Genomic DNA, 17,500 nt, shown 5'->3' with positions numbered 1-17,500 from the left:
TGTATTATGCTTGTCTATGTACTTTGTGACAACCTACCTACATTTTTATTTAATTCAGTGGCACTTACTGTGAAAAGTCATTTCTGAATTGTGGGGGATAGAATTGTACTGCTTGTGCATTTACTTTTGTGATTATTTGAGGGACTGTGTAGGGACGTGAAAGTGTGAACACTAGAGCGACAACTTGCTTTTTGAATAACTTGTTCTATTAGCAATTACTGCCTAACAGGCTTCTCCCTCGACAGGAACATGGATGCCCTTACTGCCCTGCAGACCCTCCTCCTGTACCATTAAAAAAAATTCCTGCACTCTGGGCTCAGTCTATGCCTCAGTGGTGGGTGACTCGACTCTGCAGTGGCCTCAGCGTGTTCCTTAGACTAATCACTGGTTTCCCATGATCCTCTTGTAGTCCCTTCCACTACAATGGAATGTGGATTAGCCACATTCTCTACATCTGCTCTAGTGTCCATACGGGGCATGGGAGAAAAACCTTCTTTGGGTATGAGAGTTACTTGAGGAGGTTCTTCCTGGGTTACTGGGGTTAGAGACCAGTTTCCTGGGATGCCCCTAGAATAAAGAAACAAAAGGCTATCCTAATCTGTGAACCTAAGTCCTGAGGATGTTAAGGATTCGGGTAATGACAAGGGCAGGGCTTCTTTTGTATTTTCCTCACAAATGCTTGAATCTGATCCCGATGAGTGTTTTCTCAGTTTCTCTTCTGGAGAAGTTATTTTTTTTCTTTTCTGAGACTGTGTTCAGGATGAATAATATATTTCTGTGGGACAAAGGAATGCCCCTCCCTAATGATATGTTACATGTGTCTATGCAACATTCACACCTATTCCTCCTATTTCACTAGCGTTGGAGTATGTTTTTGATTCTGCCTGCAACAGACCTCATAATCAATTTTCAGTCCCTAAAAAGGCATATGGACTATACAATTCCCCAGTTTAACAAGTATTTGTTTTCTTACCTTGGGTCTGAGGGCTGACCCAGCAGCTATTTCTGTTTCTTTTCCAGCTCCTAACAAAGTTCTGATCTATGGTAATCCTTTCCATCGAGCAAGGCTTTCAGACTGTTTAATGAGCTTGATACGAGAATTTCATTCTGTTCTATACAATCCAGATTTCTCCGGCTGTAGGTTAAAGTACATATTGAGTTGTGTAGACAGCTTCTGAGGAATTTTTCTGCCACATTTTCCTCAGAAGGTAGGCCCTTTTTGAAACATGTTATTGCTACTCTTTCTCAAGTATGTAAGCATTCGTTGAAATGTGTGTTGTGTGATTGTGCTGCATCAGTGCTCAGGGCAACAGCTATTAATAGTGGGAGACATTTTGCCTGGGTTCATTAGAAGATTTCTGAAGAAGTAAAATCTGAAATTTTGAATTTTCCTTTGGCTAAAGAGGTTTTGTTAGCTCTTTTGCTACTCTGGCATGCAAGTAGTTTGATGAAAGAGGCACAATGATCCAGGGAGTTAAGATTTTTCAGCCTTTTTTTTCTTAATCTTCCAAACCCCCTGTTTTTTCTTTAAATCAAAAAGCAAAACAAGCATTCCCTCAAGCTTCCAGCAAATGTGGGACCTGAAAGGAAATGTCAGGAAGAGGTCCAACAAAAAACGTAGATCACTTCAGAAAAAGGGACATGCCTGTACCCCGCATTATGGCAGCATCCAGTGGTTCCTAAAAATCTATGTAGACCCAACATTCTCACCATCTGGAATTTCAAATTCCAAAACTTGGGTTTTGTATAGGAAGGACTGCTCTTGTCCAACCACAGTTCAGTCTGTGACAATAGACACTTTGGAGCATTACTTAAACCTCTGAGCTTCTTGCGTTCTGTCAGAGCCAAATGTAGAGGAGACAACCTGAGCAGTATCAGGACCGACCTACAGTCAGTGTAAATTGAATGTGGTGTTCTTTCAGGAATTGATCTCAAACAACTTCAGCTAACTGTCTGGATGATTAGTATGTGGAAAACATTTTTTTGTTGGTGACACAAATAACCAGGGTCTAATGAGGTTTCTTTGGTATTCGTGTGAGTTACCTTCCTTGGGTCTGTCTTGCTCCTTTAACAAGGGGTATTTGTCAGCCACTTCAGCATGTCTGTCCAGAGATCCCCCTCCGCCTTTCATTTCAGACTTTGCTCATGTTGTTCTACAAAGAGTCTTTTTTTTCTTCTTCTTCTTCTTAGGTAAAACCTCCTATAAACAGGTGGTTCTTTGTTGGTATCTTTACTTTACTTTATGGAAAAGTTATTTCTGTCTACCTTCTGTTAATTTTTAGGTCATTTGGTAGACTGTTTTACTTGCTCTCTCTTGCAGATGTCAGAGCGGTATCAGAGTTGCAAACTGTCATGGTAAGCAAAACCTCTTTGAGTTTCCATCGATAACTCTGGGAATTCTAAATTAATGTCATTAGCAGTTTCAGAGTTTGCTTTGAATCTAGACATCCATTTCCATGTATTCTGCCTGTGCAACTCGAGTGTCATCTTGTCAGAATTAAAATAAATAAATAAATAAAATTAAAAAAAAAGCTGTAATGGTCTTATGATGGGAGAAAGAAAAGGCAATCCCTGTCAAGTAAGGTAATTACCAGATGGTGGTTCCTTGCTATTTTTTCTCTTCTTATTCCCACCATGGTAAAACATGCCCAGGATCAAGGTACATTCTACTAGAGGCTTGTTTTCTTTCATGGCATACTGGGAAGGGCTGGACTCTAGAAACATTCTAGAGGCAGTTACTTGATCCTCTGTACAGTTTTACAAAGAATTACATATTGGATTAATTTTGTAGGTCCGGGCCAGGCTTTGCTAGGACCATTCTCTGGTACATGCATAGAGGGGAGCCAGAAACTTCTGAAGACTGGCTGGCCATTATACACTTGGTAGGATATAACCCAAATAGCTATAGGCTATTGCAGCAGTAATGAATCTGAATATCTGTTGTTATGGTAAGTGTAACTTGCACAACTGTACTTTTTCATTCCACACCTCAAAGATAAAATGGCAATCCTTTACATTGCCTATAGATGTACATTGGCAAGTATGAAAGTATATCTCTGTATATTGTAATGACCTTTGGCCCATCCCTGATAAGTTTGTATGCCCATGCACCCATTGATTGCTAGAATACCTAACTTTACCAATTAGTACACTTCTCATTTCTATAGCATTCTCTACATAGGTTCTGATTCTGTACTACTTTTTGATAAAAGAAAACATTCCCAGAGGTAGTTGTCTCTAAATGCCCTATATAACTGCATAAGATCTCCATTTTTACAGTTCTTTAAGAGAGATTGTACACGTTCAGATATTTTAGTTTTTTGTAATAACTTAAATTTTCATATCCATGAATGCCCTTGGTATATTTTCAGTGTACTCTTTGCAGTTTATTCATGCTATTGTTCCATGCTCAAGTTTGGGTCTGATGTAGTTAACAAACAATAACTTCATCATTTCTGATTTCCTAGACTTTATAAATCTTTTTATACAACATATAGTTCTATAACTATCCTTAACCAGTTGGTTGATTTGGTTATTTACCCATATATCCAGGTTCTTAAATTAATCTACAGTTGTCAGTCACTGTGTGCTATAGTAAATATTCACCTTTTAATTTGTCTCCCAAATCACATATGCTGATAAATGCATCAAAAACTAACCATATTATTCTCCTGTGCCCAAGTGGTCAATTTAGTCAAGTTCTTTGCAGACATGCCGTATCTGTAACACACATAATCAGTTTGTCCAATTTCAGGTCATCTACATACAGAATGTAGAACACCTCAGATGATAAATATAGGTCTGAAAGATACAATCTAAACAAATAAGGGCTAGGACAGAGCCCTGTGGGAAACCATGATTATAACCAAGAATTTCACCTGTCCAGTTACAAATAAGACATGGCAAGTACCATACAGTAAGCCATGCAGCTATCCATTTTATAGAGACTAAATCAATAGCTGGTTTTAATTTATTGGTCAATTTTTGTATAGTATCCTAAACCATGATTATAACCAAGAATTTCACCTGTCCAGTTACTGTATGGTACTTGCCATGTCTTATTTGTAAGCCATGCAGCTATCCATTTTATAGAGACTAAATCAATAGCTGGTTTTAATTTATTGGTCAATTTTTGTATAGTATCCTGTCAAATGTTGAAGTTAAATTATATAAATTATATCACAGCACAATTTTTTTCATTTGTAGCTGTTATATTCTTATAGAACATCATGCTACTGCTGGTATTGGGTCTATGTTCAGCATATGCATGCTGATGTATTGGTTTAGAGTCCCAACCTTTCCAGTTCTGACAATAAACCTATCCACTACGACCTTCTCCATTGTTTTTCCACAACATGAAAGTATACTTAAGGGTTTATATGACTCTCTAGGTTTTGTTCTACTGTCCTTTCCCTTAAAGACAGGTTTAATAAGCACATGTCTGCAATATTGATGCATATACCCTGTATTTACATGACCTAATAAATAATATAATGGTACTAAAGGTTTTGCTGAAGTGTTCTCAGATCATTTATTAGTAATTCAGTCTCCTCCATGTGCTGTTTGGATCCCATTTGCATAGTTCTTTTTCAATATAATCTAATCCGATTCCAGTATCTGAGGTTACCTGGATGTCAATAGAACAACGTATCACCCCTTTTATATTATCAAGTATATACTTCTCATCCAGCTGGCTTTGTACATCCACAGCTTGAGCCATGTTGTCAGTCTGTCTTCCTCATCTTTTTTTTTTTTTTTTTTTTTTTTTACACAGTAATGTTCTTCAGTCCTTCCATGTTCAATTAATGTCCTTTAATGAGATGGTGATTTCTGGAGCTTGATAAGGTACCAGAGCAAATTGTGTTTGTTACACACAAGAAGTGTGTGTGTGTGTGTGTGCGTGCACAACACATGCTTGTAGCTCTCTACATATGAGGCGCACATACATATATACCATCTGTGTGTTTGTGGATCTATTGCTGATGATCAGTCCACAAAACTTAACATTCTTAATGTTAATACACAAGTCAACAAAAATCACATCAATATGGTACTGCATATGCTCTGAGGCTAATCCTTGGAACTTGCAAAACAGTGTTTTTTTGCAGTGGGCAAACCGCCCATACATCCCCACACCCTTGTTATTTATATTTATATGCATAATATACCAACTCTAAGATTGTAAAACAGTGGGGAAAGAGCAAAATCACACACTTTTTTTTCTGTCAGTAATCCTGCAAAAGAAACTGGCATCCTGCAGTGAACCAGTAGTTTTTGACAAGACAATCCTCCTAGCTAGACATTCAATATAATGAACATATAACATATACATATATTTATTGTATGTATGTAGAGATGCAGATATGTGAATAGATGCTATAAACCTAACTCTGTTTTCAAACTAAGGGATGAGGCCTCAAAGAAATGGAGACCTACCTCACTGTCAAAGTAAATACAATTGAATATCCTAAGAGCTCTTCCAAGAAAAAAAAAAACTAGGAGATTCAAAGCTCACCTCTTCCAGCCACAGAAAAGTCAGATTACTAGACCAGAGCATCTGTGGGACCTCCTCGACCACATTGCATGTCTTATATTTTTCTTTGCAAATTGTCTGATATGTGACTATTGTAAATAGTCCTTTATTTAACTGTAGCTACTGGAACTTTTTATTTATATTTTACCTCATTTGTCTGTTTTGCATAGAAGTACTGTAGCTTCATGTATAATGTCTATTGATGTGTTTTACATTTTGTATTTTATTTGTATTTTAGGCTTGGCATTCTCGGAAAGCACTTCCTACTACTATAAACAGATGGCACTACACCCAGCTATGCAACCCTGCCAAGGAAGCTAAATGCTGTCATAAGTCACTTATTGAGGTTTAGTATGATTTCATTAATAAAAATCACCCAAAAACTTCTGGAGAGAGGTCAGCCATCTTACATGATGAACCTTTCCTTTGATTTCCGCACTCTCTCATCTGTGATTTCCTTTTCTCATTTCAGCAGCCTTCTCAACCCTTTCTCTAGCCATCCCTAAACTGTATCTGACACTCCCACCTTTCCTCCATACATTCCTTTCATTGTACTTTAGAACCATCACATCCAAGGACATCTACCCTCTGCTTGAACAGATTAAACTTGATAGTCCCCGTGTACAGAGAACCTTCACCCGTGGTGTATTTATCACTGTAGAGACAGCATCATAACCCCATTGAAACACATCTGCAGTCTATTACATTTAATACTATGCCTAATATGGGGAAGATTGCCGTTGTGAAACCTCTCCCTAAAAACAAATCCCTCCAATCCATCAGACTTTTGTCACATTTCTCTCTCTGCTACCATAACAAAGATTCTGGAAAAAATACATTATAGGTTCATACTAGGCTATCTGCCCTAGGGCATTTATAAGCCTAGCCAGAGTACGTTTGGCTTTCGCCACCCATTTTAAATTAATTTTGCTATGCCCTTTTTCGAGGTTAGTAACAGTGACAGAAGTGATACCCGGGGTAAACCTACGATCTCCCATCCACTCATCAAGATTCCTCTTAGAGTCAATGAGGGACTCTGCCTAACCTGGACTGGGATTTTATTCCAGAGTGAAGGGAGCCTCTGGGTTATGAATCTGTCCCTCCAGCATGTCCTGTTTATTTCAGTGCTGAGGTTCAAGTCTCTTGAGCATGTAGCTTGATGGGATTTGGATTTTTTGAGGTGCAGCATGTCCCTTAATTCCGGGTTGGACATGGCTTTATACGTCAGGCACAGGTCGCCTCTGAGCAGGCGGTATGCCACTGAGTAGAGCTGGAGTTTCTTTAACCGGGCAGCATATGGCATCTGTTTGAGCCCTTTGATCCTCTTGGTGAGGCACTTTTGTGGTCTTCCCAGTTGCTGCAGGTGTTTGGTAAGGTACATCTCAAAAGGGGCATTGTACTCTATTATGGGCCTGATGAGGGATGAGTAAAGAGGCACGATGACCTCCCCTAATCTAGATGTGAATCCCTTCATGATTAGGTGGGCAATATAAAATGTTTTTCTAACCACTTTGGCCATGTGGTTGTCAAATGAGAGATTGCTATCAACTTGGGTCCCTAATTACTTATTCTGTACTTAATGGATTACCACCTATGTGGTAATTTGTGGGCACTTTGTTTTTGCCAAAGGGGATGACTATACACTTTTTGTCATTTAGCTTGAGGCCATGGCTCTGGCACCAGTTGTCTGTTTCTATGAGGCCCTTTTGGAGGATGCTTGTGTCGGCTGAAGAGTCGATTATGGTGCCCAGTTTGCAGTCATCTGCGAACTTGGTCAGCCACAGTCCTTCTGTGTTGGCCTGTACCTCCGAGAAACATATACCGAACGAGAGGTTCCAGGACTGAGCCTTGTGGGACGCCACTTGTAACTGGTTTGGAATCTGACATGACTCCAGCAATTCTAACCATGTGGGTTCTGTCCTTGAGCCAGTTTGCAACCCATCTAGTGACATAGGGGTTTATATTTAAGCTGGTGAGCTTATCTATAATGCTTGAGTGGGTATTGTATCAAAGGCTTTTGCGAGGTCCAGGTAGGCTTTGTGGACCACCTTCCCTTCGTCAGTGGCCTTGGTGACTGTTTCAAAGAAGTCGACCAGGTTTAAGAGGCAGGATCTGCCCTTAAAGCCGAACTGGGTAAGATCCAGTGTCTGTAGGTCCCCAATATCTTTATTTATGAGGTCCATGATGATCCTTTCCATATCTTTGCAGACCAAGCTAGTCAGGCTTATGGGGCGATAGTTTCCAGGGTCCGAGAGGGATCACTGTTGCTGTACGCCACTCTGGGTACAAATCCTGTAGTAAGGCTGAGATTGAACAGTAGTTTTATGTTTGGGTTTAGCTCTTCTTGGAGTTCATGTAGGACGTAGCCTGGGACACCGTCTGGTCCCATTGATGCTGTGTTTTTTGCTTTGGAGAGGGCAGCTCTTACCTGAGCATCTGAGATGTCAGGGGGGCAGCACTCTGCTGGGATAGATATTTGCCCTTTTGGTGGGGGGGGGGGGTTTGCGCTGAACCTGTCAGCTAGGATGTTGGCGATGTCTGTGTGTTCGATGTATTTTTTGTCATTTTGGACTAATTCTGAGCATATCTGGGAATTCCCACCCAGGTTCCTAACACAACTAAAGAAAGCCTTGTGATTATCCTTAGCGTCCTGTGCAGTTTTTCTCTCGAAGCTGGCCTTAGACGATTTTATGAGTGCCCTTAGTTTTTTGCTAATACTGATCAGAGATGCCTTCCCTTTTTGGGATTTTGCTCTATCATGTAGTAGCTTCCTCCTTCTATTGTATAGTTTGTTTATGGCTGGGGTCCACCAGACAGGACGTCTGCCTTTGGAGGATTGGGTCTTGGTTTTATTTGGGATTGCATGATCCATGCATTCCTGAAGGTGTTCATAGAATGCATTTATAAAGGATTCTGCGGTCTGGGCCGTATTTTCCACAGGCTCTGGGGCTTTGAAGGATTCCACCTCGGTTTTGAGGAGTGTGAAATTTGCTTTAGAGAAGTTTTTCACTGTGGTTTTCTGGACAGGGGGTGGGGTCGGGATGTGAATATCCAGTGAGATCAGTTTATGGTCTGATCTTACCAGTGAGGGATACACTTCTGGTCTGGAGCATAGAGTCCCCATGTTGGTGATGATCAGGTCCAGTATGTTTTCCCCTCTTGTGGGAGTGGTAACAAGTTGTTACATAAGATATGAGTTTATGAATTCTAGGAACCTTTGGGCTAGGGTGTTGGAGCTAGAGTAATGCTCCCAGTCTATGTTTGGGTAGTTGAAGTCGCCCAATATAATGGTGTTTGGAGAGACCTTCATATTTTCCAGTGTTCTCAGGAAGGCCGAGTGGGGTTCCTGAGTTTGGGAGGGTGGTCTGTAGCAGGCTATAAACTGGAAGGCAGTTTTACCCACTGTTAGTTGCACATGGATAGTCTCTGATGCTTCGTGCTTTTCCACCAACCTGGAGGTGTGGGTATCTTTGAATATCGATACTCCCCCCTCCTTTTGTGTTTCTGTCCAAGTTTTGGGGCCGAAAAGCATGGTATGAGGTATAACCTGGTAGTGCTGGGGTGCTCTCGGGAGCCCTGAACCAGGTTTCTGTTACTGCACAGATATCGATGTTCTCCATGCTAAGGAGAGTTTCAAGTGCGTGCATCTTGAGGTTTAGACTTCTGGCGTTGAGTAGCATTACTCTTCGTTTCTTACCCCTTGTGATACCTATGGAGGTGGGTTTGTCTTTTGAGCCTTGCCTAAAAACGGCACTATGGGGGTAGCAAGAGCCTTTGCCAATATCCGAAAGCCCAGGGGTGACAGGTGCAAGCCGTCCCTAGCAAAGCATCGTGGCTTGTAGAGCATATCGTCCCAGGCTTACAGGCATTGGATCCCCTTTGAATGACACCAGTACTTAAGCCAATTGTTGAAATTGATCATCTTGTCTTCATATTGTGGCATCATTCTTGGTGAGGGTAAGATGCTACTCAAGGTCAGGGTCATACCGGCCTGGGCTACATGCTCAGAGAGCTCTTCTATGTCTCTCTTCAATGTAGTCCAGGGAGGTACGTCTCAGGTCATTCACACCAACACGGACAATGACAGAGTCATATTTGTACTTGCCTTGGAGTGACCTAAGTGCTTGTGTTATGTGGCGGATCCTAGCGCCCGACAGGCTGCTCACAGTGACCTTCTCCTTGTTCAGCCTGGTGAGTGGGACGTCAGTGTGCCTGACGATAGTCACCTATTACAAATGTATCAGGTATGTTGTTTAGCCTTAAGGGCTGTGACTGTTCGGCACACTGGCTTTGTGAGATGTGTTGCACGTGTTTTGTTTTGGGGTAGCGGTTGCTTGGGTGTCTGCTTTGGAGGTCTCTGCTGCTTAGGCAGATCTTTATTTAGAGCCTCCGGGTATGTTTTTGTGTGATTATGTGTTTGGTTTGCTGTCGTGGTAGGTCTATGTGAGACTGGAATTTTAGTGAGTGTGGTTTCCTTCTCCTCCTGACTGGTTATGCCAGTACTGAGTTGAGAGCTTAGCCTCCAGTTTGGCTATATGGTTGCATCTCTCACATGTGTTGGAATTTGTTGGGAGGAGGAGAGGGTTGTCTGTGTACATGAGGCAGTTGTAACATTGCCTCAAGATTCCCAGGTTCACCAGCTGAACCGGAGAGGAGATTGACAACTGACCTTTGAACATGCTAGAATAATATTGGGAATTCCTTTAAAATTGAAAACAAGGGCCAATGGGGAGTGAAGGTGTAGTGCTTTTAATTTTTAGTGCTGACTTGTATAATTGCTTTAGTGAGCAAGTGCCAGGTAACTTAAGTGCAAACAGTAACTTTCTTTCAAGTGAAACAAGAAAATAAGTACAGTAAGCAATGCAGATATCACTAGGGATCCACAGAATCGCTGAGAAGCCGCGTTTTAGGTGGAATTAGCGTTCCAGGGAAATAACAAGCAAACTAATAACAAGCATACAAACAAAGCTAGATTCAGCAGGCCTGGATCCTACAAAAAATAGCGTACAAACTGTCTTTATTTGACCGCTTTCGTAACAAAACTTCCTCAGAATGAACAAACACATATCAAAGACTCATTTAAATACATTAGTCACTTAATTGATCAAAACAAATAGACCAATAAAAACAAAGATAGTAAACATCACTTAAAAAGACAGTGTAATTAAAAAAGTAAAGAAACCACTTTCCCTTTATCAGTAACTTGTAATTTACGATCCTTTAAAAAACATTTTACATTGCCTTGGTTATTGACTCATTGTTGGGACCATTGTTAGAATGCCAATCCTCTTATGTTAAAGATTCTTGGCATTTTTTGAGTAAACTAAAAAGTTTTTTGGATAACTTCAATTTTGTTGCTGGTACTCATACCATTATTACTGTTGATGTTGTGTCGCTTTTTACATGTATTCCTCATGATCAAGGAATAGAGGCTGTGCGTAGTTTCCTATGTCAGAGAAGAACTTTTTCCACCTCCATCACTAACACCATCTGTTTATTATTAGAAATTATTTTGGATAATAATTTCTTTCTGTTTGGAGATCATTACTTTAAACAGATAAAAGGCGTTGCGATGGGCTCACCAGCTGCCCCCGCTTACGCCAACACAGTGATGGCTTGGTGGGAAAATGAAATAATCCCTTTATTAGAAGATAAATTTAATGTTTTATTTTATTGTCGGTTTGTTGATGATTTGTTTTTTATTTTACCTGGGGGATCTAAAATTGTAGACCCATTTTTGGATTATTTAAATTCTTTTTCTGAATTTTTAAAGTTTACAAAAGGTGATGTTGGAAGTGTTGTTAATTTTTTGGATGTTCATTTATGGTGGGATGGCATTGAGAATAAGTTTCAGACCAATATACATCGTAAAAACACCTTTACAAATGGATACCTACATTATTCCAGCGGACACCCAAAACATATGATTAACAACATCCCTAAGGGGCAATTTATAAGGGCAAGTCGTATGACGACTAGAGACAATGACTTGATTGCTGAATTTGATTTCATTATTGGATTATTTTTAAAAAGAGGTTACGATATTGCTAGGTTGGTGAATACTGCAAATGAGATTTTTGATAGACATTATGCAGATTTTCCGCCAATTTTATGTAGTTCAATTAATAACATCAATGGGTTACCAGTTATTAATAGCAAAGAGGCATTTAAACCCACTTCAACTTGCTCCTTAGAAATGAGTGCAGATAGTAAGGATTTATGTTCCATTTTGGAAAATAATTGGAAAATAATAAAAGGTAACCCTGATATTTCTTTAGTTTTAGGTGACAAACCACGATTTGTTTTTCGTAATGAATATAATCTGAAAAACATTCTGCAAAATGGTAATAAAATAAATAAAAATAAATTATCAACAAAACATGGGATGCACTGTTGTCATGGATGTACTGCTTGCAGATTTATTTTGGTGAGTCCATATATATCTGTGAGTACTATCCCTTATACTATTGAGGTACCTGGTTTGGTTAACTGTGACACCACTAAAGTGGTATACATTTCATTTTGTTCAGGTTGTCCAGCATTTTATGTTGGAATGACCACCAGGAAATTGAGTACACGCATTAAGGAGCATAATTATGCCATTAAACGTAGAGACCTGACCAGTGCTTTATATAAACATTCCTGTATTTGTGCAACATATAAAAAGTTTTTATTTACTATTTTAGAGGAATGTTCTTTTGATCCTAGGGGAGGCGACATTAAAAATTACTTGGAACAAAGGGAAGCTATGTGGCAGATAAAATTAAAATCTGACATTCCCCCTGGGTTAAATGAATTTATAAATGTAAAATGTTTTTTAAAGGATCGTAAATTACAAGTTACTGATAAAGGGAAAGTGGTTTCTTTACTTTTTTAATTACACTGTCTTTTTAAGTGATGTTTACTATCTTTGTTTTTATTGGTCTATTTGTTTTGATCAATTAAGTGACTAATGTATTTAAATGAGTCTTTGATATGTGTTTGTTCATTCTGAGGAAGTTTTGTTACGAAAGCGGTCAAATAAAGACAGTTTGTACGCTATTTTTTGTACTATATTCTTCTACTTCATCTCTTTGGCACTGGATTATTTTATTCAGTATTTGGTGCTTTTCGTTTTATAGGCCTGGATCCTAGTCTATGCTACAGCAAACAAGGTGTACCAATTTCAGTAAGAAACAGTCCAAATATGCAGGCATTGTAAAACCTTTAACCAGAAATTCCCAGCTCAGAAGAGCAGAGTCCAGCCTCTCCTCCCACAAGAGTGCAGACCACAAACCTTCTTAATGTAAAATAACTGGCCTGAAGCCCAAGTGCATAAACCAGAACTAATACACTTTAGGAATAACAGACACTGAGCTCTCAATCAGCAGTTCCCAACTTAGAAGGATGAAAGCTACCTGTCCTGCCACCACAGTGCATGCCACAAACCTTCCTAATATAAAACAACTGGTCTGAAGCCCAAGTGCTTAATCCAAAAGACTTAGAATGATAGCTACACTTTAATCAAGTTACTACCAAGCAGTAATAAGTATAGTTGAATACTTTAAAGAATGCATGGATTAGTGCTCAAGTTATACAAACAAAGCTAGATTCAGCGGGCCTGGATCTAGTCTATGCTACAGCAAACAAGGTGTACAAATTTCAGTAAGAAGCAGCTCAGATATGCATGCACTATAAGCCTTTAACCAGAAATTCCCAGCTCAGAAGGGCAGAGTCCAGCCTCTCCTCCCACAAGAGTGCGGACCACGAACCCTCTTAATGTAAAATAACTGGCCTGAAAGCCCAAGTGCTTAAATCAGATTTAATACACTTTTGGAATAACGGACACTGAGCCCTCAATCAGCAGTTCCCAACTTAGAAGGATGTAAGCTACCTGTTCTGCTACTACAGTGCAGACCACAAACCCTCTCAATGTAAAACAACTGGTCTGAAGCCCAAGTGTTGAAACTAAAAGGCTTAGAATGAGTTACACCAAGCAGTAATAAATACAATTGAGTACTTTTAAGATGACGCAAAAGCAAAATAAAGTAGGAAGAAACACAAGTACAGTAAAAGCAGATTAATTTTTTTTTTATCAGAAAAGTAGCTAAAGCAGTAGTAAATACAATTCTCATGCAGTGCAAGCTGGCATACTTGAATATGTAGCAATATTAGTCCACACACAGTTTGAAAAAATGTAATTAAATTAAAAAGGACTAAAAGCAAGTGCAGAAAGGGTTAATTAGGTAGAATGCGGTAAAGAGATGGGCCTGGGGGAGTGTCTTGGATCAAATCTACAGTGGGGCGGGCACTGCAAAAGCCACCAAATTTAAACTACAGCCAAGAATTTCAACACAGATGTGAGGAATGTGCAAATTATAAAGCCAAAATATATATACTGTTCTGTCTCTCTCTCTGTATGTATGTGTATATATATATATATATATATATATATATATATATATATACACAACAGATATCTAAGCAAACAATTTAGCTCTATAATACAGATTAATACAGAAAAGTATACTCAGCTCTATATATTTGCAGATAGTTCTGTAAGGCTGTCTCTCAAACTAAGGTTCCAGTTTGAATGCAGATTGTTAATTAACATTATTTCCAACTCCCTCAGTATATCAAACAGTACCACCTTCTCTCTCAAAAGCTGCATTGTTTTTGGTCTGTTAGCAGTACATCTGCTATCTGGACAATTGGCAACATTCTTCTTGGAATGGACGAAGGCCTAATTACTGGAGCAATTTTTATTGACCTTGCCAGAGTATTTGATCATGTTGATCACGCAATTCTCCTAAACCATCTTGCTGAAATTGGCATTTCTAACAGACGTTTCTCAGTTAATTTCAATTCAACCTCTACATCAGTCCCTCTCTCTGGAAAGGTGTCCCTCGAGGATCTATTCTGGCGCATCCATCTACAATTAGCAAACTTCCTTTAGACTTGCCCTATCTTCCTTTCCTGCTTTATGCTGAAGACATGGTCCTGTTGTGCACAAACTCTTCTCTTTTTTTCTCTTTTCTCTTGTTGTCCTCTCTTTTCCTCGAACTTCCGGCTGATTTTCATGCCCTTATTTAATGAGTAAGCACTGAGCAATTAATACTAAACTCCTCTAAAAATAAAAACAATGCTTTTTAGCTCTAAGTGAAAGCTCACTTGTCTCTCCAGGCCTCTAAAAATCCTTTATCGTAATATCGCTACTGAAAATATCACTTAATTGAAATACCTAATGATCCCTTCCTAAATTTCTGTTTCTGCCTAGACCACACACCAACTCTTCCCTTTTCTGGGCTAATGACATTCCCCTTTTCTATCCAGACCATGTCGAAATGCCATAGGTAAAAGTATCTTACTGGCTCATCTAGAATATTGTTTCCTGCTAACTGCCACAGCTTCTAAAAGAAGTGTCCACCATTCAGTCCATTTCAAGTGCCATTTGCAGATTGTTTACTCCTCTTGCCCCAAGAAATTAACACCCTGTAAAACCATTGAAAAAGCTAACTGGCCGCCTTTGAAAAAAATGAACTGACTTTCTACTTGCCTCTCAACTATTTAAACTCAGAGTGACATCTTCCCTCCACTAGCTTACAAACTATTCAGAGATGCAGCAACATACAACATTAGACATTCTGACCACTCGTGTCCTCTCGTACAAACTTCCCAAAACTAGACTTCACTGCACATACTTTTTTTTTAGTCCTTGGTTTCAAACTGAGAGAATCTGTCCCTTCTTTTTCTTATATTATTCCTCTTAGCCCATTTTCCATTCACAAATCTAGTAGATAACCTATCCAAACTGGACTTCGTTAAAGAATTTGCTGTATTATCGCTCGACCCCTTTCCCCATCAGTACATTCTACTCTTCCTCAGAATCACTACCCAATAGTTTACCCCCCCCCCACAATCTTCTTCAAAAAATTGCTCTTTGACAGAATTCCATAGAGTATCCAAATGGTGCTGATTGCTTCCTCCTCTGGTTCATCATCCTGTGCAAAAAAACACATGCTCTCGTCCTTCAACACCTATTTAATCTTTGTTTTGCGTCTAAAACCAAGCCTACCCTATGGAAACAAGTAATAGTACCTCCTATCCCTTAAGTTGTTAAATCCGAAACCACAAAGGACTTCAGACCAATATCAGTTCCCTCACCCTACATAAAGTATTTGAAAAAGTAATATTTTACTCGCCATACTGCATACATACACAGGTGCGTCCTCCTTTTGCCTCATCAGCATGGCTTCTGGTTTAGTCTTTATCAATCTGACAAAAGCCTTTGATTGTGTGGATCATGACCTACAGCTAAAGTCCTCCTCTCGGTTCGGATCAGCCGTAACGGCCTCCATTGGTCCAAAAACTTCCTCAGCAGCATCAAAGGCATGCCACAATTATCTATTGTCTCTTCTATTATTCTGTCTTTAATAGTTACCTCTCATTAGACCTGCCTCAGATCAAAATCATTCTGTACACTGTTATGGTTATCTATAGACCCCTTTCTTTAAACTCCATCAAAAATGTTTGCAGCTGGGAGTGTGTCAGTATGGTTTGTCATGTAAAATGCTTACAACTAGGATTGTGTCAGTATGATTTGTTTTCATTTGTATAAATGTATGGTTGCCTGTACAGTAAGTGATGGTTTAATAAAGATATATAAATGAAAAGCAGGAATTGAATAATTTGTGACATATAGCAATATTTGTTATTAGTTATAATGTGATTACTTTTTATATGAATGTAAATTTGCTTGTGTCACAAGTTGATAACTCAAAGGTGTTTGGGGAAAATGATGGACTGGAAGAAAACCTGATCAACTTATCCACCTGACTCACAACAACAATAATAATAGCAATAATAATAAAATAATCTTTGGTACAGAGCAGAGAATTGCAGCCATGCTGCCAAGTATTAGGCCATTCAGTACAGCAACCTCGGACTTTTACAGTCTTTGTATTTCAGATACCTGTGAATCTGGTGGGCAAAACATTTACCTTTCAGCAAAATATAAAAGCAACCTAACTAGAAAAAAAAAAAAAACGGTTCTCCAATTCCCCCAATTGCAAGGCAGCCATAGGCAAAGTTATTGTCAATGACCATCTGGAGTATGGCGTACCCATACTAGCAGATGCGTAGAAGAAAATCTTCACTCATTTTAAATGACAGCTTTAAAATTTTACAGATTTTTCACACTAACTGCCAAGAGTGAACTTCTTTGCTGTATCTTGAAGCAAAGTGGCTCCCAGTCCTGCAAATAAGCACTCTCCTACAAATCTCATTCACTTATAAACTGCTAAACCTTGAATCCCTTTCCAAAAGATTTAACAAAAACAGCTTCTAGCTACAGCATAAGATCACTCTATAAGGGTATCCCTTCCCTATTGACTACTAAAAACAGCATAGTACAGCTTTTCAACCTGCCCACGTATACTTGCGACCTCGTCCCTCTTAACTTCAATTGCGTGCACCTACTGTAAATTTGCAAACTACAATTTGTCTCCACAAGGAAGCTGGCTGTACATGCTTCAAGAAAGGAACCATTACTTAAAACTTCCCACCCCCACTTGCTCACTCACACCACAGGTCTCTCCATGGTTCTTATTTACTTCTTTCACACCAGATGTCAAATATTTTCCCTTCTACTCTTCTTTTCATGTGCCCATAGCTGGCCTTAGGCATAGGCCAACTAGGCGACTACCTAGGATGCCGCTCTAGCAGGGGAACTTCTCCAGTAATCTGTATGGTGTAGATAGATCAGGATGGGACGCAGGTTGGTGTTGGGGACACTGTGGAGACCTTTTGCCTAGGGCAGCAGTTGACCAAAGACTGGTCCTGCCTCTGCCCCCTCCCAACTTCTCATCTTTCCCTATTTTATTTTTACTTCTCTACTTTTCTCTCTTTATTGTAAGTAGTGTAAAGTACATCTCTCCAAAACACAGAACTCATTGTTTACAGCCTTTCTTTCAGCAACCTTCAACATGA

The 17,500-nt window shown here is 39.4% G+C and overlaps 1 protein-coding gene across 3 annotated transcripts in view; it reads left to right on the top strand.

Annotated features, from left to right (window-relative positions):
- The window catches only part of LOC122811577 (butyrophilin-like protein 9), a 1,542,349-nt gene that overhangs the window by 58,668 nt on the left and 1,466,181 nt on the right, over positions 1 to 17,500 (top strand). For 2 of the 3 annotated variants that reach the window (XM_044083503.1, XM_044083505.1), the window contains exon 2: positions 5,772 to 5,879. The exons of the other annotated variant lie outside the window; for it this stretch is intronic. The gene's annotated coding sequence lies outside the window, so the exon portion shown is untranslated. The remainder of the gene's footprint in view (positions 1 to 5,771; positions 5,880 to 17,500) is intronic. 3 annotated transcript variants of the gene reach the window in all.

Source organism: Protopterus annectens, chromosome 9.part0, assembly GCF_019279795.1.
Source record: "Protopterus annectens isolate FY-2018-M chromosome 9.part0, PAN1.0, whole genome shotgun sequence".
NCBI lineage: Eukaryota > Metazoa > Chordata > Ceratodontiformes > Protopteridae > Protopterus > Protopterus annectens.
The sequence above is the reverse complement of the archived record's forward strand: the minus strand, read 5'-3'. Positions and strand labels throughout refer to the sequence as shown.